The sequence below is a fragment of the Scyliorhinus torazame genome, chromosome 13 (assembly GCF_047496885.1).
Source record: "Scyliorhinus torazame isolate Kashiwa2021f chromosome 13, sScyTor2.1, whole genome shotgun sequence".
In the NCBI taxonomy this organism is placed as follows: domain Eukaryota; kingdom Metazoa; phylum Chordata; class Chondrichthyes; order Carcharhiniformes; family Scyliorhinidae; genus Scyliorhinus; species Scyliorhinus torazame.
In genome coordinates, this window is record NC_092719.1 from 77,141,619 (window position 1) to 77,163,568 (window position 21,950).

At 47.3% G+C, this 21,950-nt stretch overlaps 1 protein-coding gene and 1 long non-coding RNA gene across 5 annotated transcripts in view; one reads left to right on the plus strand and one right to left on the minus strand.

Annotated features, from left to right (window-relative positions):
* The window catches only part of LOC140388127 (uncharacterized), a 36,750-nt gene extending 22,987 nt beyond the window's left edge, over window positions 1–13,763 (plus strand). Inside the window, exon 4 of the long non-coding RNA XR_011934101.1 lies at window positions 12,954–13,763. This is a non-coding gene — a long non-coding RNA (uncharacterized lncRNA). The remainder of the gene's footprint in view (window positions 1–12,953) is intronic.
* The window catches only part of sox5 (SRY-box transcription factor 5), a 516,307-nt gene that overhangs the window by 399,601 nt on the left and 94,756 nt on the right, over window positions 1–21,950 (minus strand). The gene's annotated exons all lie outside the window — the stretch shown is intronic.

Here is a 21,950-nt window from a genome sequence, read left to right on the forward strand (position 1 = left end):
CAGCTGGTCCATCAAGCCTACAGCACACGACTGTGACACCTTACCCCTCTTTGTTTAAGAAATCTTTTTCAACATTGACTCTCAGTATGTGTCTCCCCTGCCCCCATCCCACTCTCCACTATCCTTACACCTCTGGTCCAATCGCCATCCAACCAGTGCTCTGATCAACAATGAAAGCCTTAGGGCAGCACAGTGGCGCAGTGGGTTAAACCTGCTGCCTCACGGCGCCGAGGTCCCAGATTCGATCCCGGCTCTGGGTCACTGTCCGTGTGGAGTTTGCACATTCTCCCCGTGTTTGCGTGGGTTTCACCCCCACAACCCAAAGATGTGCAGGTTAGGTGGATTGGCCACGCTAAATTGCTCCTTAATTGGAAAAAATGAATTGGGTACTCTAAATTTATTTTTTAAAAGGATGTGCAAGCTAGGTGGATTGAACACACTAAATTGTCCCTTAATTGGATTAAAAAATGAATTGGGTACACTAAATTTATTTTTAAAAAACAATGAAAGTCTTCAACCAATTTGCCTCCGTGTGGTGGAATTCACTCTGCATGTCTTATCATAGGAATATAGAATTTACAGTGCAGAAGGAGGCCATTCACCTCATCAAGTCTGCACCAGCCTTGGAAAGAGCACCCTACCTACGGAGGTTGAGGGGCGACCTGATAGAGGTCTACAAAATTATGAGGGGCATCGTCAGAGTGGATAGTCAGAGGCTTTTCCCCAGGGTAGAGGGGTCAATTACTAGGGGGCATAGCTTTAAGGAGCGAGGGACAAGGTTTAGAGGAGATGTACGAGGCAAGTTTTTTTCACAGAGGGTAGTGAGTGCCTGGAACTCGCTGCTGGAGGAGGTGGTGGAAGCAGGGACGATAGTGACGTTTAAGGGACATCTTGACAAATACATGAATAGGATGGGAATAGAGGGACACGGACCCAGGAAGTGTAGAAGATTTTAGTTTAGACGGGCAGCATGGTCAGCACAGGCTTGGAGGGCCAAAGGGTCTGTTCCTGTGCTGTACTTTTCTTTGTTCTAACGTGCAGACTCCGCACAGACAGTGATCCAAGCCGGGAATCAAACATTGCACCCTGGAGCTGTGAAGCAACAATGCTAACCACTGTGCTACCGTGCCGCCTTACACAAGCCTGAGTCTCTCCCAACTTTAAAAGCTTCCTCAAAAGTTTTGGCTTTTTTGGCAATTTCATCCAGTCCTTTCCTCTTCCCGTTTGAGTCGTCCAAAACGTTGTTACTTGGAACATGTACTTAAATAATAATTATTGTGGACAAACTAACACAAGAGCTGGCTCGCCTCTATCTGCTACTGTTACAGTGTTGAGTTAGAAGGTTTTCTTTCTTAATTTTCTTTTCTCCAAGGCTTCTCCTCTTCCCTCGTCCCTTTCTTGACAGTGCTGACTCCTTGCTGGGATGCAGTTGCTACACTATCCTTGCCTCCAAAGAAATCCCTTACCAGGGACAGTCAATTAGCTGGTTGTTCTGACAAGATGAGACACTGTGTCCCGCATACTGCCGAAAAGTGGTCAGCCTTGCTTTTAGGCTGGTTGCTGGGTCCTCGGCTGTGAAGACTAAACCCAGCCCACTTTTAAAATTCTGGAGGAAAGGAAGCATGGGAGTGAGCTCCAATTGGCCAAAACATCAAATTTGAAGCACAGTGTCTTCCAACTCCAACATTTTTTTTTCATTCATGTAATATATAATGTATACTGTTGTAAAATATCCCAAAGAGCTTCACAGGAGCATAGTCAGGCTGAAAGCGACACCGAGCCAAATAAGGAGACATTAGGAGAAGTGACTGAAGTTTTAAGGAGAATCTTAATGAAGGAGAGGGCAGCTAAAAGCGAGGGAAATTTACAGCTTAGGGCCCAGATGACCGGCAGTGGGCAGATGATGGACATTAGGGTGCACAGGAGGTCAGAATTGAGGAACGCAGTGTTCTTGGTGAATTGTAAGACTGGAAGAATTTACTGCAAAAGGATGGATTGTGTCCATGAAGGGATTTGAAACACATGGATGAGAAATTTAAAATTTCAACTTCGTTTATAGACTCCATTAAGAACTGTTGCATGCAGGACAAGCCACCAGAGCAGTTAACACCAGGCACCTACTACGAGTGGGACTTTACAGCCCCTCCAACTGGTGGATTTTCCAGTCTCGCCAAAGTCAAAGGACTTTTCAACGCATTTTCCGGTCTTGCTCCCCTGCGATGGGGCAGTAAAAACATAAATCAAACCCTGTCTACCTGCTCTGTGTTTCAGGTGGATTGTTTAAAATCTCAATGTAGTATTCAAGGAGAACAAGGATTTTACCAAAACTTAGATTAACTGGTCATTCCTCTTTTGGAACGGGTTTTGTCACTGACAGGGATGGATAAGGAGACATGACAGGGATTGGCTGGATAATGGCGGAACAGGCAGTGTCTGTGGAAGGGGTGAAGGATAAGTGGGAAGAGGAGTTGGGGGTGGAGATGGAGGATAGGGTGTGACGCAAGACGCTGCTTTTAAAAAAAAAAAAATTGTGCACCCAATTCATTTTTTCCAATTAAGGGGGAATTTAGCGTCGCCAGTGCACCTACTCTGCACATCTTTGTGTTGTGGGGGCGAAACTCACGCAAACACGGGGAGAATGTGCAAACTCCACATGGAGAGCGACCCAGAGCCGGGATCGAACCTGGGACCTCGGCGCTGTGAGGCAGCAGTGCTACCCACTGCGCCACCGTGCTGCCTATGATACAGTTGAAGGTAGTGTATAGGGCCCATTTGACCAAATCCAGGATGAGCAGGTTATTTTTGGGCGTGGAGGATGAGTGTGAGCATTGTGGGAGGGGCCTGGCTAAACATGTGCACATGTTCTGATCGTGGGGTTCTGAGTTTGTGGGGTTCTGGGTCTCCTTCTTCAGCACCATGTCGGCGATTCACAAATTGAACTGAAGCCCGGGCGGGATTCTCTAATCCGCGGCAAAGTGTCCATGCCGTCGTAAACAGCGTCGAGTTTTACGATGGCATGAACGGGCCATCCCGACGACTAATTCTGGCCGGCAAAAGGAGCCAGCACAGCACTCTAGCGGACCATGCTGCTCCAGCTGCTGAACCCGGCGTGAACCCGGCACTGCGGGATCCGCGCATGCGCAGTGGCACCGGCGCCAACGCGCGCGTGCGCAGTGCCTTCCTTCAATGCGCCGGCCCCGACGCAACATGGTGCATGACTACAGGGGCCGGCGCGGAAGACACAAGGCCCCCAGCCAGAGAGGCCAGCCCGACGATCGGTAGGTCCCAATCGCGGGCCAGGCCACATCGGAGGCCCCCCCGGGGTCGGACCCCCCCTTCCTCACCACTGGCCACCCCAACCCTTCAATGACACGGTCCCGCCGGCTGAGAGCAGGTGTGGCCGGCGCCGGCGGGACTCGGGGATTTTACGACGGCCACTCGGCCCATCCCGGGCCGAGAATCGGAGGAACGACTGTAGAGCGGCCCCCGACTGGCGCCGCACCAACCACGCCGACGCCAATGGCGCCGATTCTCCGCCCTGCGGAGAATTGCGTGCCGGCATCGGGGCGGCATGGCGTGATTCGCGCCAGTCGCGGGGATTCTCCGGCCCAGCCCAGGGCTGAGAGAATCCCGGCCCCTGTCTCTGAGGGCCATATTTGGGGGGTTGGACCTGGTGGAGCTGCAGACTAGGGTGGGAGCAGATGTTCCGGCCTTTGCCGCGCTGATTGTTCGAAGGCGGGTGCTGCTGGGGTGGAGGTCAGCTTCTCCACCCAGCGCCTCGGTATCGCTGGGGATCCTATGGAATTTTTAATATCTCAAGAAAGTTAAGTACACCATGGCGGGGGAAATTGAAGAGTTCTACCGGAGATGGCAGACGTTTATTCTATACTTTAAAGAGCTGGGAACCGTCAGTTGTTTGATAGGGGGGGATAGTGGAGGAAGGGTTGTTTTTTGTTTTATTGTTTAAGTATAAAATTTGAAAAATGTGAATAAAAATACTTTTTAAAATACTTTTATCTCACTGCTGTTTATGGGACAGTGCTAGGAGCAGGAGAGCTGTCCTATGTTGCAACAGTCACTGCACTTCAAAGCAGCTCCACACATGCAAAGCTCTGGGGTGGTTTTGAGATCAAATTAGACTCTGATTTGGGCAGAGCATAATCAGATTTCAAGCAGACTGCTCAGCCACATAAATGCAGTGGGCAGTTAAAATGGCGGTCAGTGCGATTACAGCGGGAATCAAAGAATCCCTACAGTGCAGAAGGAGGTCATTCAGCCCACCGAGTCTATACTGACACTCTGAGGGATCATTCCACCTCGGTCCACTCCCCCGCCCTATCCCCATTACCTTGTGCACTGATCATGGTCAATCAACCTAACCAGAGGGCAGCACGGTGGCACAGTGGTAAGCACGGCTGCCTCAGCGCCGAGGTCCCAGGTTCGATCCCGGCTCTGGGTCACTGGCCGTGTGGAGTTTGCACATTCTCCCCGTGTTTGCGTGGGTTTCGCCCCCACAACCCAAAGATCTGCAGGGTAGGTTGATTGCTAAATTGCCCCTTAGTTGGACAAAATTAATTGGGTACTCTAAAAATTTTTTTAAAATACACCTAACCTGCACATCTTTGGACTGTGGGAGGAAACCGGAGCACCCGGAGGAAGACCATGCAGACACGGGGAAAATGTGCAAACTCCACACAGGCAGTTGCCCAAGGCCAGAACTGAAACTGGGTCCTTGTCACTGTGAGGCAGCAGTGCTCATCACTGTGCCAGTGCCACCCTTGGCTGAACATGGTGCGGTCTGGATTAAAATGGACTTAATTATTAAAAATGGAAAAGAGTGTTCACATGCCATTAGAGAGTCAACAAGAATTCATGAAACCCTTGAATTTTCACTCTCAAGCTTCTCCTCTCCCTCATTGCTTTCTTTTCACAACCTGCCTGAGTATGAGAGCAGTCAGCATTTTCTGCTGTAGCTGCAATTAAAGACATTGAAGCCACACGCTCTGGAATAGCCCACGTGTTCAACTTTCTCTCGCCCTCTAGCAAGAAAAGTAGGGTAAATAATCAGAACAGGTGAGGTCCGGATTCAGACACCCAGGCGGTTGAGTGAGAGACCAGAATCTCAGAAGAACCTCCTATTAACAACAACTTGCATTACACAGAGGCTTAAGAAAAGGACAATGTCCCAAAGCACTTCACAATTGGTAGCGTGACCCAAACAGCAATTCTTTTCCGCAGCTAGTATTCCATTCAGAGGCCAGTATGATGCTGGATATCTTGCCAGATTAATGCCCCATTCCCTGCTCCATCTGTTAGTTGTGGCTCAGTCCAGAGCACGCATGCTTGAGTTTCTAATATCTTGAGTTCAAGTATCACTCCTGAGCACAAAATAAGGTTGACACTCCATTGCAGTTGTGAGGGAGTACTTTGCTATTGAAGGCCATAGGCGGAATTTTCCCTTTCTTCTGCAGAGTGTGGCAGTGGGCGGGAAAGGCGGCGTTTACGCCTTCACCCCCAATGGTGGCTTTCTCCACCGTATTGCTCAGGCCTCAGCTAAAATGAATTTGAAGGGGCAGGTCCCCTGATGTCATGTTGGTGGCTGAGCTCTGATTGAGTCCACCCTGCCAGCAAATTTGTTTTGTAAAGATTGGGTAGCCATTTTATAAAAATAATGAAAATGAAATGAAAATCGCTTATTGTCACAAGTAGGCTTCAAATTAAGTTACTAAATTTTCCAATTAAGGAGCAATTTAGCATGCCCAATCCACCTACCATGAATATCTTTGGCTTGTGGGGATGAGACACACTCAGAAACAGGGAGAATGTGCAAACTCCACACGGACTGTGACTGGGTCCTCGGTGGCATGAGGCAGCAGTGCTGACCACTGTGCCGCCCTAGAACGCCATTTTTAAAAGCTGCCCCGTTACACAAATATTAGAATGGAACGCCCCCCCCCGAAACTCCAAATCCTCATCTGCAACACCGCCCTGGCACTGTTCCCTGGCAGTGACCCCTGGCACTGCCCAGGCATGGCCCTCTGCCCCTGAGCGATGCCCTCAGCTGAGCCCCTTTAGTCGGTCTGCCCGCCAGGTGCATACCATGAGCGACCAGTTGCAATTCACACCAGCGTGCCCTCATGCCAACGTGAATGGATTATCTAATGGGGTGGGGGGAGGGGGCACGGGGGACATCAGGCTTAGAGGCCGGCTAATGATATGCAATTTTATTACAATGGGGTTCCTGACATTGAACATCAGGATTCCCCTTGCATCACTGGCGGAAGGCAGGGACAATCGTGACGAGAATTCATGCCGACAGGGCCACCTGTGAGATTTTGTGCTCTCATCACTAAACCAAGCCGAGAAGAATAGGAACGGAAAGTCCCGGCTGATGTCTTTTGGATGTGATGTTCAGCTGGAGACCATAACTTCCCTGAGACGTTCACTAATGCCCTCGAGAGAATAAATTCTGCCGCCTTACCTGGTCTGGCCTAAACATGACCCCGACCCACAGCAAAGTGGTTGACTGAACTACATTAAGAAACCACCTCTGAAATGGCCGAGCAAGCCACTTAATTCAAGAGCAGTTAGGGATGGGTGATAAATGCTGGCCTTGCTATCAACACCTGCCGCCCATGACCTAATAAATTAAGTGGACTTAAAGATCCCATGGCGCCATTTTGAAGAGCAAAACAGTTATTCTTGCCAGTATTTATCTCACAAACAAAGGGCGGGATTCTCCCAATGGGCGGCTAAGTGCCGACGCTGGAGTAAAACCAGGAGTGTTTTACTCCGGCCTCAGCGCCCGTTCCGGGACCCCATTCTGCAGCCCACAGGGGGCTAGGATGGCGCTGGAGCGGCCTATGCCGCTCCAGCTGCCGATCCCGGCCTGAATCCGGCGCCGCGGGGTCCGTGCATGCGCAGTTGGGCCGGCGCCAACTAGCGCATGCGCAGTTGCCTTTTTCCCCGTGCTGGCCCCGATGCCAAATGGCGCAGGGCTATAGGAGCTGGCACGGAGGAAAGGAGGCCGGGGGGCCAGGCCACTACGGAGGCCCCTCCCCGAGGTCCTGCCGGCTCAGAGGATGTGAGAACGGAGTTGGCGTGACTCGGCTTTTTGTTGACAGCCGCTCAGCCCATCCGGGCGGAGAATCGGCGCGCCGGCCTGAGCCGGAGAGTTGTCGCATACTCCGACCAGCGCCATGCCGATGGCGCCGATTCTCCGTACTGAGGAAAATTGCGCCCCAGCGTCGGGGCGGCGCAACGCCGACTCTCCAACCCGGCGGGGTGTCGGAGAATTCCGCCCAAAGATTGGACAACTCGGGCAGCACAGTGGCGCAAGTGGTTAACATGGTTGCCTCACGGCGCCAAGGCCCCAGGTTCGATCCCGGCTCTGGGTCACTGTCCATGTAGAGTTTACACATTCTCCCCGTGTTCGCGTGGGTTTCGCCCCCATAATCCAAAAGATGTGCAAGATAGGTGGATTGGCCACGCTAAATTGCCCCTTCATTGGAAAAAAATGAATTGGATACTCTAAATTTATTTTTTAAAAAGATTGTACAATTCATAAGACCATACGATATAGGAGCAGAATTAGGCCATTCAGCCCATCAAGTTTGTTCCGCCATTCAATTATGGCTGATATATTTGTCATCCCCATTCACTTGTCACAGGGGCTGGTTTAGCACACTGGGCTAAATCGTTGGTTTTTAAAGCAGACCAAGGCAGGCCAGCAGCACGGTTCAATTCCTGTACCAGCCTCCCCGAACAGGTGCTGGAATGTGGCGACTAGGGGCTTTTCACAGTAACTTCAATTGAAGCCTACTTGTGACAATAAGCGATTTTCATTTTTCATTTCTTCTCCCCATAACCCTGATTCCCTTATTAAACAAGAACCTATCTATCGCTGTCTTAAAGATACTCAGTGACTTGGCCTCCACAGCCTTCTGCGGCAAAGAGTTCCACATATTCACCACCCTCTGGTTGAAGAAATTCTTCCTCATCTCGGTTTTAAAGGATTGTCCCTTCAGTCTGAGGCTGTGCCCTTGGGTTCTAGTTTCTCCTACAAGTCTAAACATCCCCTCCACATCCACTCTATCTAGGCCTCTCAGTATTCTGTCAATTTAAATTAGATCCCCCCCTCATTGTTCTGAACTCCAACGAGTACAGACACAGGGTTCTCAACTGAAGGTACGGCCAGCACGGTAGCACAGCGGTTAGCACTGTGGCTTCACAGCGCCAGGGCCCCAGGTTCGATTTCCGGCTGGGTCACTGCCTGTGCGGAGTCTGCACGTTCTCCCCGTGTCTGCGTGGGTTTCCTCTGGGTGCTCCGGAGTTTCCTCCCACTAGTCCCAAAAGACATGCTGTTAGGTAATTTGGACATTCTGAATTCTCCCTCTTTGTACCCGAACAGGCGCCGGAATATGGCGACTAGGGGCTTTTCAGAGTAACTTCATTACAATGTAAGCCTTCTTGCGACAATAAAGATTATTCAAAAAATTATTAACTGCTCCTCATATGACAAGCCCTTCATTCCGAGGATCATTCTTGTGAACCTCCTCTGGACTCTCTCCAAGATCAGCACATTCTTCCTTAGATACGGGACCCATAACTGCTCACAATACTCCAAGTGGGGTCTGACCAGAGCCTTACACAGCCTCAACAGTACATGCCTGCTCTTGTATTCTAGCCCTTTCAACATGAATGCTAACCTTGCACTTGCCTTCCTAACTGCCAACTGAACCTGCATGTTAATATTAAGAAAATCCTGAACTGGGACTCCTAAGTCCCTTTGTACTCCTGATTTCCGAAGCATTTCCCCATTTAGAAAATAGTCTATGCCTCTATTCTCCCTAATCAAATGCATAACCTCAAAACTTTCCACATTGTATTCCATCTGCCACTTCTTTGCCCACTCTCCTAGCCTGTCCTAGTCATTCTGCAGCCCCCTTGCTTCCTCAATACACCTGTCCCTCTGCATATCTTTGTATCATCTGCAAACTTATCAAAAGTGCCTTCAGTTCCTTCTTTCAGATCGTTAATGTACATTGCGAATAGTTGTGGTCCCAACTCTGACCCTGGCGGAACACCACTAGCCACTGGCTGCCATCCTGAAAAGGACCCCTTTATCCCCACTCTCTGCCTTCTGCCAGTCAACCAATCCTTATCCGTGCCAGTACCTTTTATTAAAAATTAAATTTTTAAGTACCCAATTATTTTTTTCCAATTAAGGGGTAATTTAGCGTGTCCAATCCACCTATCCTGCACGCCTTTGGGTTGTGGGGGTGAAACCCACGCTGACACGGGGAGAATGTGCGAACTCCACATGGACAGTGACCCAGGGCCGGGATTCGAACCCGGGTCCTCAGCGCCGTAGTCCCAGTGCTAACCACTGCGTCACATGCCCCCCCCCCCCCCCCCCCCCCCGGTGCCAGTACCTTGCCCCTAACACCATGGGCTCTTATCATATTTAGCAGCCTCCTGTATGGCACCTTGTCAAAGGCCTTCCGGAAATCCAAATAGATCACGTCCACTGGTTCTCCTTTGTCTAACTTCCTCATTACCTCCTCAAATAATTTAAACAATTTTGTCAGGCATGGCCTCCCCTTGACGGATCCATGGTGACTCACTCCTATTTTACCATGCCCTTCTTTTTTAATATTTTTTAAAATTAAGGGGGACTTTAGCTTGGCAAACCAATCTACCCTGCACATCTTTGGGTTTTGGGGGGTAAGACCCACGCAGACACGGGGAGAATATGCAAACTCCATATAGTCAGTGGCCCGGGGCCGGGATCGATCCTGGGCCCTTGGCATCGTGAGGCAGCAGTGCCACCCATTGCTCCACTGCGCCGCCCATTACAATTCACTTCTAAATACTCTGCAATCTCATTGTTAACAGTTGATTCAAAAATCTTACCAACAACCTAAGTCAGACTAACTGGCCTATAATTTCCTGTCTTCTGTCTCACTCCCTTCTTAAACCGGGGTGTTACATTAGCCATTTTCCAACCCTCTGGGGCCCTCCGTGCCTCCAGTGATACCTTTTTTAAAAATTTACAAATTCAGAGTACCCAATTATTTTTTTTTTCCAATTAAGGTTAATTTAGTGTGACCAATCCACCTACCTGCACATCTTTGGGTTGTGGGGGTTAAATCCCCGCAGACACGGGTAGAATGTGCGAACTCCACACAGACATGACCCAGGGTCTGGTTCGAACCCGGGTCCTCAGCGCTGTAGGCAACAGTGCTAACCACTGTGCTACCATGCCGCCCACCTCCCGTGATTCCTGAAAGATCCCCACTAATGCTCCCACAATCTCCTCAGCCATCTCCTTCAGAACCCTCAGGTTAATCCATCCGGTCCAGGTGATTTATCCACCTTCAGTTTCCACAGCACCTCCTCCTTTGTGATGGCCACTACACTTATCTCTGCCTGCTGACTCTCCTGAAGTTCTGGTATGCCTTGCATTGTTACGGGGAAAGGGCAAGGAAGCAGGGGCTAGGTGAGTTGTTCTTGCAGACAGCCAGCATGGACATGATGGGTCGAATAACCTCCTTCTGTGCTGTAACCATTCTATAATTGCATGAAATCACATGCTGGCAACAAATTGCATTTATATGGCACCTTTAACCTCGTAACAATCCTGAGACATATCACTGGAATGCAATCAGATGGAAATTGACAGCAGGTCAAAGAAGCAGGTCAAGTGACCAAAAGCTCGATCAAACAGGTTTGTTAAAAGGAGAGAGAGGTAGGGCAGCATGGTGGCGCAGTGGGTTAGCATTGCGGCCTCACGGCACCGAGGTCCCAGGGTCGATCCCGGCTCTGGGCCACTGTCCGTGTAGAGTTTGCACTTTCTCCCCGTGTTTGCGTGGGTTTCACCCCCACAACCCAAAAATGTGCAAGCTAGGTGGATTGGCCACGCTAAATTGCCCCTTAATTGGAAAAAATGAATTGAGTACTCTAAATTTAAAACAAAAGGAGAGAGAGGTGTAGTGGCAGAGAGTTTAAGAAAGGTAATTTCAGTGATTAGGACTTAGACTACCAAAGGCATAGCAATTGTGGGGTGATGAAGATATGAGATACACAAGAGAACAGAATTGGAGGATTGTAGGGCTGGTGGAGACTACAGAAATAGAGTTGAAGCAAGACCATACAAGGGGCTGAGCACAGGAATGACAGAATTCTTAAATCAAGACCTAGATTTAGTGTCCACAAATCAATTGGACAGGACCGGTGTCAGACTCTGCATAACCAGATCTGCAGCCCTTGCAATCTGGACCGATAGCGATGGTCACATGTGGTTGTTCCTTTGTACAGTTCTTTCAGTACATTTGGGAACAGTGTGTTTAGTGTTATCTTATTCCTGCACTTTGAACAGCAAAAAACAGAATCATCATAAACAAAATGTCAAATTCAGAAAAACATTCGCCTGTATTTTAAATGTGGATTTCAGCATCTAAACCCCAACACCTGCTGCTATAATTACACAAGACAAATCCTGCAAACTGCGCTACAAAGCATGCATATAATTTCACCCACCGGTCTAGCTGGGGAAATCTGGTGCTTTGTCTTCAAACCAGACACAATTCTAAAACCAGTCTGAATATCATTTGAAGGTTTAATACCTGCCATTTGTGGCTTATTAACTCGTTCACTACAGGCTACCACTGTGATGTTACTTCCCATAGCTCCCCTGCCACATTAAGATGCCATCTGGTGCCCACTGTGACTAAGAACCTTACCGATCCAGAGAATATCCCCAAATGCCCTCTTCAACCGTGAACAGTCGGGGGTACTTTGGGTTCAAACTTTTGCTTTAAGAAAGAAGTGGAGAGTGTAACTTATGTCTGTCCGTGCATTATATTCAACACACTACCAGAACATCAAGAATTGTCACATATGTACAAAGTGATTCTGCTTAAACAAAGTTAATCCCATCATTTCCATTGTTGCTTCTGCATTCCTTTTTTGGTCTTCAATTTTGTCAGTAACGGGAGCCTTTTGGGATCTCCATACTGTAGCTGGAGAGTTTACAAAGCAAAGGGCATTGTACGAGTGGTGGGCATCCTGCATCCCAGGGGCACATACAGCCCATCTGGGTTCTGAGTGCTGCCCACGAGGCAGATTGTTGACCGTTGCCCACGCAAAGGGTTGCCACTTTCCACTGATTTCCATCCGCATCGTTTTTTTCCTCCCGGTATGACTGAAGTGATTCGCGTGTAAAGCAAGAGCAAGTGAAGTGAGGTGCGTGCTGATTGTTCACAACGCTGACTGTGAGAGCCGTGCCACTGTGTCCAAAGTGTAAATATTTATTTTGTTTTTACCATTTGAAGGTGGTGGTAGTTCTATAAATACATGAATGATTAAGCATTTTCTATAACTCTTTGTGAAATATTTGGCATGTCTTGAATGCATTTAATCATATCCATGGCACCATGGTTAGTGAACAAGCCTGATTTCAATCTTGTGGCCCATTGAGAACAAGGAGGGCCACTCATGTGGCCCACTCACTAGGCTAGGTTGCCAATCACTGCGCTATACAAATGCAGGTTGTTGCGGTTCACAGATGGCAGGAATTGTGTCACCAATGGCTGCCTAACCAACATCAACCATATTTCTCCAGCACAAAATTGGTCAATCTAGACATTTTCCTTTCGTTCACTGTGAATAAGCCCACCGACTCACATTCCAGACTTTGGTTTATTTTCCCTTTCTACATCTGAAAGTCCGATACATCGATTGGCTATACTTTACATCTAAAATCCTGGCATGGAAGGTTTAACCCCTTATTCATTCATCACAGCCACAGTATTATTAGGAGATGAGAATTCTATGATTGAATTTTTATGAAGTTTAAATCTGTTTTCTGATGATTAAATAAATAATTATCTCTAAAATTGTTTCCCAGGAGTGTACAGGTAAGCTCACTTATGTGTGTTACATTTCAATAGGCTATCCTTTGCTTGTCTGAAGTGGAGAAGGGCACAGAGGGCTACCGACTGCAAATGGCTTGTCAGGATGAAGTCAGCGTTGTTCCCCCAGATTGAACTCTCTTCCTCTTTAACGGTCAGCCTTGTCACAGTAGTGGCACATTTGCATTTGCATGCAAAAAGTTATGAGATCAAGCCTCATTCAAGTGTCTTGAGCAGAAAAATCTTTCCAGTGCTTCACCTCCAAAAATTGTCATTTTGTGTATGAACCATTAAACTGAGGCCCCCATCCTTCCCTCTCAGGTGGATGAACAATGATTACATGATGCTATTTTGGGGAAGAACAGAGAGTTTATGCTAGTGTTCTGGTCAACATCTATCCCTGAAATAATATCACGAATGAACAGGTTACAAGCTGTGCTGATTGTGGGAGCTTCTGATAAGCAGAATGGTTGTTACTTTTCTTCTAATACAACAGTAACTATACTTTTTAAAAATAGATTTAGAGTACCCAATTCATTTTTTCCAATTAAGGGGCAATTTAGCATGACCAATCCACCTACCCTGCACATCTTTGGGATGTGGAGACGAAACCCACGCAAACATGGGGAGAATGTGTACAACATCACTAGTTTGGTGGGGAGAGTGAAAGACAATCTGGCAAGGTGGGACGGCCTTCCTCTGTCACTGGCAGGTCGGGTACAGGCGGTTAAAATGAAGTGTTGCGCGATTCCTGTTTATTTTTCAATGCCTGCCGATTTTCCTGCCAAAGTCTTTTTTCAGGGAGATTGAGGGAAGGATTACCTCATTCATATGGGGAGGGAAGGTGGCCAGAGTGAGAAAGGTGCTGCTACAGAGGGGAAGGCAGGCAGGGGGTTTGGGTCTCCCAAACCTGTTTGACTACTACTGGGCAGCGAATGTGGAGAAAGTGCGGAGCTGGGTCAGAGGGGTTGATTCTCAGTGGGTCAGAATGGAGGAGAGTTTGTGCAGGGGGTCGGGGCTGAAGGCACTTGCAACAGCGCTGCTCCCGATAGCTCCGGGGAAATATTCAGGGAGTCCGGTAATAATAGCTTCATTGAAAATCTGGAGGCAGTTTCGCCAACACTTCGGGTTGGGTTTAGGGTCAAGGGAAATGCCGATTCGGGGGAACCACAGATTTGAGCCAAGGAGGTGGGATGGAGGTTTTCGGAAATGGGAAGAGAAGGGGATTAAGACGCTAAAAGATTTGTTTCTTCGGGGTCGGTTTGCAGGATTGAGGGAGCTGGAAGCGAAGTATGGGCTAGAGCAGGGAGAAGTGTTTAGGTACATGCAGGTTCGGGATTTTGCCAGGAAGGAGGTATAATGCATCCCAGAGGAACCGGCCTCCACATTGCTGGAGGAGGTGCTGACGACAGGGGGACTGGAGAAGGGGGCAGTGTCAGCAGTGTACGGAGCTATTTTGGAAGAGGATAAGGCACCACTGGAAGGGATCAAAGCAAAGTGGGAGGAAGAGCTGGGAGAGGTTATAGAGGAGGGGGTCTGGTGTGAGGTGCTCTGGAGAGTGAATGCCCCATCCTCATGTACGAGGTTGGGGCTGATACAGCTGAAGGTGGTATATAGAGCGCACCTCACGAGGGCGAGGATGAGCTGATTTTTTGAAGGAGTAGAGGATGTGTGTGAGCGTTGCGGGGGGGGGAGGGGGGGGGGCGAATCACGTTCATATGTTTTGGTCCTGTCCAAAGCTAGGGGAGTACTGGAAGGAGGTGTTTAGGGTAATTTCCAAGGTGGTGTGTGTGAAACTGGACCCGGGTCCCCAGGAGGCCATATTCGGGGTGTCGGACCAGCCAGGGTTGGAAACGGGAGTGGATGCAGATATCATAGCCTTCGCCTCGTTGATCGCCCGAAGACGGATCCTGCTGGGCTGGAGAGCAGCCTCTCCACCCAGTGCCCTGGCGTGGCAGGGGGACCTGTTGGAATACTTGACCCTTGAGAAGGTTAAGTTCGAACTGAGGGGAAGCTCGCTGGGGTTCTACAAGTCATGGGCACTATTTATTATGCACTTTCAAGAACTGGATAACATTGAACATTAGTTGGGGGGGGGGGGGGGGGAAGGGGGCTGTGTAGATTAAGGGTGACTATGGGTAAGCCCTGATTCCTTTTTGTCATTTGTTTATGTAAACATGCGGGCTGATGTTTGGGGGTTGGTGGGCGGATGGGATCGTTGTTATTATGGGGATTGACATATCTTGCTGGTTATTGTTTATTGTTGATGGGTGTAAATGCGGGAGAAAATGTGAAAAAGGAGAATAAAAATATATTTTTAAAAAAACATGGGGAGAATGTGCAAACTCCACACAGACAGTGACCCAGAGCCGGGATCGAACCTGGGACTGTGGCGCTGTGAGGCAGCAATGCTAACCACTGCACCTCCGTGCTGCCCAACAGTAACTATACTTGTACTGCATTTGCTTTAAAACACTTTGGGGCACCATAAAAGGCAATGTATAAACTTTTTTAAAAATTACTTTATCAGAGTTACAAAGCCAGAGCTCAGTGTGGACAGGGGCAAATCCCTAATCCAGCTCCTTGCCTGCTCCAAAAACCAATTCAAATTGAATCCAATTCATGGTCTCCACAAGAGAGACAGACCAGATCCAGGCATTGCACCTGACCTCACGCTGATCTTAGCCAAAAGGCTGAGAAGCGATGGCAATGTATAAACAAGTTATTTCTTTCCTTCACTTTTTCCTCTCCCTGGTGGAAAAGCCCTCATTCTTCATTCCGATGTTCAATTCGGATCAGGTCCTCCAGTTTGGAATTGAATGGAAGTGGGATTCAATCCTGCATCCATTCCCACTCCTTGGACATGCAGCTGTACACATGCAGCATTCTGTGAATAGAATAACCCACATAGAATCCCCCTGACTTGCTTCCACTCCTTTTACAGTTTGGGCTGCTGACAAAGTTTGATAAGCTCATGAAGGTCAGGCTCTGTTAAATGACCCGAGAAATGTTGTGCAATGGAGTTAAACTAAATAATCAGAAGAGGAGCCTTTTCACCGTGGTTAACACTTCAGGGGAATTACCTCATCTTATTTCTATTTTCATGGACGAACCTGCAAATGTGCCAGGGGTAATCTCATCATGACAGAACACACAATCCATAAACATCTGGAATATAAATTCTCATTCAGATCCAGTGTGGCCACATTTGAGACAGGGCAGAATATTGCTAGTTTCCGTTGTTTTATTGTGGAAACTGTTCTGAAAGATAGATTACAAACTTTTGTCGATATTGAAGCCATTCGGATCTTATCAAGTAGCTTTCTTGCCAGCTTATTTATTTTCTCCCTTTAGTCTTACACAGCAGTGGTGCCAGAGGTAGAGTTGTCATTCCTCCAGGATTGTCCTAGAGACGGGCAACCCAGGCGGAAAATAATTTTTTTATTCAGTCCCGGGATGTGGATGTCTGTGGCAAGGCCCTCATTTATTGCTCATCGCTGGGTACCCTGAGAAGATAGTGGAGAATCTGAATGGCTTCAGTGGGCAGTTAAATGTGGGATTGGAGTCAGATGTAGGGCAGACAGCAGGTTTCATTCAGTTGAGGATATTAGTGAACCAGTTGGGTTCTTTTTATGACAATTTTGCAGCTTTCATGGTCGCTTCGACTGAAACCAGCTATTTATTTCCAGATTTAATTGTTTCTAAACTGACTTTGGTTAAAATTCAGATTTTACACAGGCTTAATTAAATGGTACAGAACCTCTGGATTATTAGTCCAGTAACATTTAAAAATTTTTTTTTTTTTTTAATTTAGAGTACCCAATTCACTTTTCCAATTTAGGGGTAATTTAGCGTGGCCAATCCATCTACCCTGCACATCTTTGGGTTGTGGGGGCGAACCCTCGCAAACACGGGGAGAATGTGCAAACTCCACACAGACAGTGACCCAGAGCTGGGATCAAACCTGGGACCTCGGCACCGTGAGGCTGCAGTGCTACCCACTGTGCCACCGTCATGGCCCTCACTCAGTAAACTAGAAAAAGGGCGGCTCGGTGGTGCAGTGGTCAGCACTGCTGCCTCACGGCGCTAAGGACCCGGGTTCGATCCTGGCAGCAGAGCTAACCCACTGCGCCATTGTGCTGCCCTTGGCTTCATAATTTCAATAACACAATAACACAAACCCCTCTCCCCCCGCCCCCTCCCCCCATGCCTCACTGAAGCATTTGGGAAGTTTTTTTTAATTAAAAGTGCCGAATGAATGAAAATTGTTATGATGTACCATTGCATAAAAGATTTGAATTAATAATAAAAAAGTGACCTCATCATTCTGATTGAAAGGGAACACATAATTGAAATCCAGCTAAATGCCTGCAGTGCGCATAAGGATCTAACATGAATCGTAAAGGTTTTTCAAGTTGTTTCCTTGCAACCCCAGACAGTATTATTAGAAAGGTCCATACAGTACCAAAATGGGATCAACAGGGGACAATAGGCAACATCCTTGCCCATTCAAACTGCCCACGCAACTCTATCAAATGTCTCTTTCTCTCTTTCCCTCATGTTCGAGGTTGCCGAACAATAGCTGGAGACTTAAAGCAGATTTACGTGCGCCGTATTTGCACAGGACAAACTATTCTTTTATCCCGCTGAAATGGGTGGGAGGGAGGGGGGGGACCATTCCAGCTCCCAGTGCAAGAATACATTGAATGGAGATTGTCAGATCACTAAGTCTCCCTATTAGAGTGAACCGCTTTAATTAAACAGGAAGGACACCCCACAAAAATAACAATAAAATGATGAGTATCCAGCTTGGATGAGGAAAGTTGGGGGGGGGGGGGGGGGGTTAAAAGCGGGATCAATTAAGTGTGGATGCATTGAGATAGAAAATCTAGCACCCAGCCCCTTCCATCGAAGTCTATCCCCAGCACTTGGTAAAAGTAACCCCTCAAGTCTGGCATGTTGCAGTGCATGATGCATTATTCTACAATGCAGTTTTTAAAACTTTTATCTCGTTTAGATTTTTCAGTCCGCGGAACCCAAAGAGTGTCGTGGGGTTGGTATGAGAAACAGTAGACAAGGCAGCGTTTTGCTGGTTTAATTAGCATGGAACACGGGCCCTTTCATGTGTAATTCAGAACATGAGCACCTGGTGTGCGGCACATCAAAGCACAGGAAAAAACATGGAACAATATAACAAAGGCCGAGGACAACAGAATGAGATAAGACAAAATGTTTACGTCTGACCTCCAAATCTGCTACAAATAAACCTATGGACTGGATCACCCTGCAGTGGGTGGGGGGGGGGGGGGGGGGGGAGAGCTAACATTATTTCTCTCCTTAAAGAGGACTTCTGTTAAAAAAATCGATTTGATTGTTTTTAAAAAAACTCAAATTAAAGGGGGGGGGGGGCTAAAAAAAAATAAGGTGAAAGTATTACTTTCTCTGTCGTGACAGGAGTTCGCAGCCTTTTTCAGATGCTCCCTGCTAATTTGCAGTGGGGAATGTGTCACATATTATAAACCCTCCAATACACAAACATCTCCATCCCCCCCACCACCACCCCTTTCACAGAAACCAACACCAGACAACAGCCTCACAAACTGCTCAGCTGCAAATGTTCCAAGTCGAATAATTACAACTTGTCAAAAAGAATTAATTTTCCCATTTCTCATAAAGATGTGTAAAAATTACCATGTTATTATACACTGACACTCTCCGGAGGCGAGTACAGAATTTAATTTTGAATTCTTTCCGCACATTAAATTAAATCCATAAATAAGAGTTTAGGCATTCAGTTGGAAGCATATGTTCGTTAGGAGAACGACATCAAGACACACGCTGTAATGGCTGTTGTAATGTTTTAATAGCTCCGTTCTTCTAAGCACCAATAAATTTACATGATCATAACAATCCCAGGCATAAGGGAAGCCCATTACTGTCTGTGCAAAAAGCAACAATGTTAACAGGGGGAGAAGGGGAAATGCTTTTTAAATAAGATTAGGCCAGCGTGTCTCTCAGTCAACTTGCTGTTTCGGCGGGATCAATGCGAATCCTGAAGAGAGAACCAAATCGGAGAACGTTTCTCCCCAAACGGGTGACCTATTGTGTTAAACGAGGGGCTCAATGATCGAAACTTGTGTGCTGGAAGAGAAAATGGGACTATTTAGCAGCCAAATATCTCATTGCAACCAAGGCGCTTTGCAGTTCAGCAAGAAAAGTTGGCAAGATTTTTTTGTTTAAATTTGCCTTGAAAGGGGCTTACTTTATTTGTGATCACTTGGGGGGGGGGGGGGGGAGGTGCTGGGAAAACTCACCCCAATTGTATTCCATTCCCAGTCAGAATGGAATCACTTCATGAAAAATGATTGGGTTTCCAAAGAATGCCTAATTCGTTTCTTTCTCGACAGCGGACCACTTCTGCTGCCAGGAGGCTTGTGGATATATGTTGCTTGGGTATCGTTGTTTTATCAGTGAGCTAACGCCTTGTATATATTATGGGGTGTCTAATATACTTGAGGTATTTAATGAGTTAAAGCGCGCGCGTGTGTATAAAGTGTTCCCTGCCTCACACGCAGCGTGAAGTGAAACCTGACGAGGAATGACTGTTCTCACCAGATGTCCAGACTATCAGTGGGATTGTGCAGCTCATTGCAACAGCGGGCTATCGTTTCAACCTTTGTTGCCGCCGCGGCAGTCTCTCCTGTGCTAGCGAGTTAACAACAGAAACAAGGAGATACATACACACACACACAAAAAAAAATGCACAATAAGTTATCCCCCATTTCCTGGTCTAACGCTGTAGTTTTCTTTTTTTTTAAAGTAACCTACTCCCTCTAAGTAGCTCATCATGCTATTTTGCATATTGTTCAGATAGGCCTGTATTAATCCCAGTGATGATATATCACAGTATCGCCCGGTAAAAATCACCAGTCTAAGGTCACCAGTCTAAATCACGGGGGAAGTCACATTTAAGCAGTGGTTATGTGCACACAGTTGTCACACGGCAAAGTTTACCTGGCAGGGATAAAATGACTTGACAGACAGGGGGAGATTCACTGCAATGATGCCAGACTAGAGGGATTGCAGTTATGTGGAGAGCTAGACAAACTGGGGTTGTTCTCCTTAGAGCCCAGAAGGTTCTCGGGGAGGTTCGGTAGAAGGTTCCAAAATTATGAGGGGCTTTCATTTGGAGCAGTGAAGGGCCGGGGGCGGATTGTTTTCAGCGTCACGGAAGTGGCAGGGATTTCAAATGTCCGGCAAAATGAAAACAAAGATGAAATTTAAGAAGATGTTTTTTTAAAGTTGGCTAATTGTTATGATCTCGAATGCACTGTCGAAAAGGTGGTGGACATTTCGAAAGTTTATTGAAAAGTTAGGCTAGGTGAGGGGGCGTTGGAGGGACACTGGAGGGACACTGGAGGCTCATTGGGGTTGGGAAAAGGGGATAGGTCTTTCAGAGGGGCTGACTGGCCTCCTTCGGTGCTAAATGGTGCTTTGATTCTATGGTTCTCAGTAAGTTGGAGCAGTTTGGGCAAGTTTGAAGCCCCATTTAACCTGTGGTTCTAGACTGCCGCTGGGATGATTGCTTTGCATCCAGTCTCATGAGGCCAGTTCTATTCCATTCTAGACTAATTAGGAGTGAAATGCCTTATGGTGTAAACTCATGCAGTCTAGGTGTGAACCCATATTGGTGCTGAGTACTTGTTTATGGAAAAATCATCATGATGGCAGGTATCGAATTGTGATGATGATGCAAAATCAAAAAGGCATTCATAATGTAGTGATGGATAATCATTAAAATAGACTATAAAGTATTAAAAAGATTGAACAATTATGGACATTTCAGGATACGAATAATTACAGTACAATTGCTGGGGATAAATCATTCCACACCACCACATTTTCTTACAAGCTGAGGAAGCTGCCATACCATCACACACCCCTCAACCAACTACCAGGTTATCACAACACGGACTTGGAAGGATGACCCTTATCTCAATCTCATGGATTGTAGGCATGGGACCACGGCTGTGGCAGAGTGGGGAGCTGCTAATGGTAGCAATGGTTCAGTTCAGGTCAGGCACAAAATATTGATCATTCAGATTGATCCCATCTTAAAGAAGCAGTGATTTGTACAAGGTGTGACGCCAGATTGAGAAGGGATGACAATCAGGAAATATTAACTAGGCTGAGGTCCTTTTTTGCAGTTAAAAGGAAGGCTGGGGCGGTGGGGGTGGTGACCTAGAAGTCACAGAATCTACAGTGTAGAAGGAGGCTACCCGGCCCATTGAGTCTACACCGGCCCCCGAAAGAACATCCCACCTAAGCCCACACCTCCACCCCATTCCCGCAACCCAATCTAACTTTTGGACACTAAGGGCAATTTAGTGTGACCAATCGACCTAACCCGCACATCTTTGGACTGTGGGAGGAAATCGGAGCACCCGGAGGAAACCCACGCAGAGACGGAGAGAACGTCCAGACTCCACACAGACAGTGACCCAAGCCTGGAATCGAACCCGGGCCCCTGGCACTGTGAAGCAACAGTGCTAACTATTATGCTACCTTACCATCCAAGATCGTTGGGATTGTGAAATAGTTTGGTTGGGTAAACATGGAGAAGATGTTTCGGCTAGTGGAAGAAATGGAAATAGCTGATGATAAATAGAAGGTATTCACCTATATGTCCGGTCGGGAGTTCAGGAAATATTTCTTTACCCAGAGAGTACACAGAATGTGAAATATGAAGGCATTGATGAGACTGTACCTGTAGTACTGTGTACAGTTTTGGTCCCCTTATTTAAGGAGGGATGTAGTAGCATTGGAGGCAGTTCAGAGGAGGTTCACTAAGTTGATTCCAGAGATGAGGGGAGAATGAGCAGTTGAAGAGAGAATGAGCAGTTTAGACCTATACTCACTAGAGTTCAGAAGAATGAGAGGAGAACTAATTGAGGTATGTATGATGATAAAAAGTATTGACAAAGTAGATGTGGAGCAGATGCTTCCTCTTGTGGTGCATTCTGGAACAAGAGATCA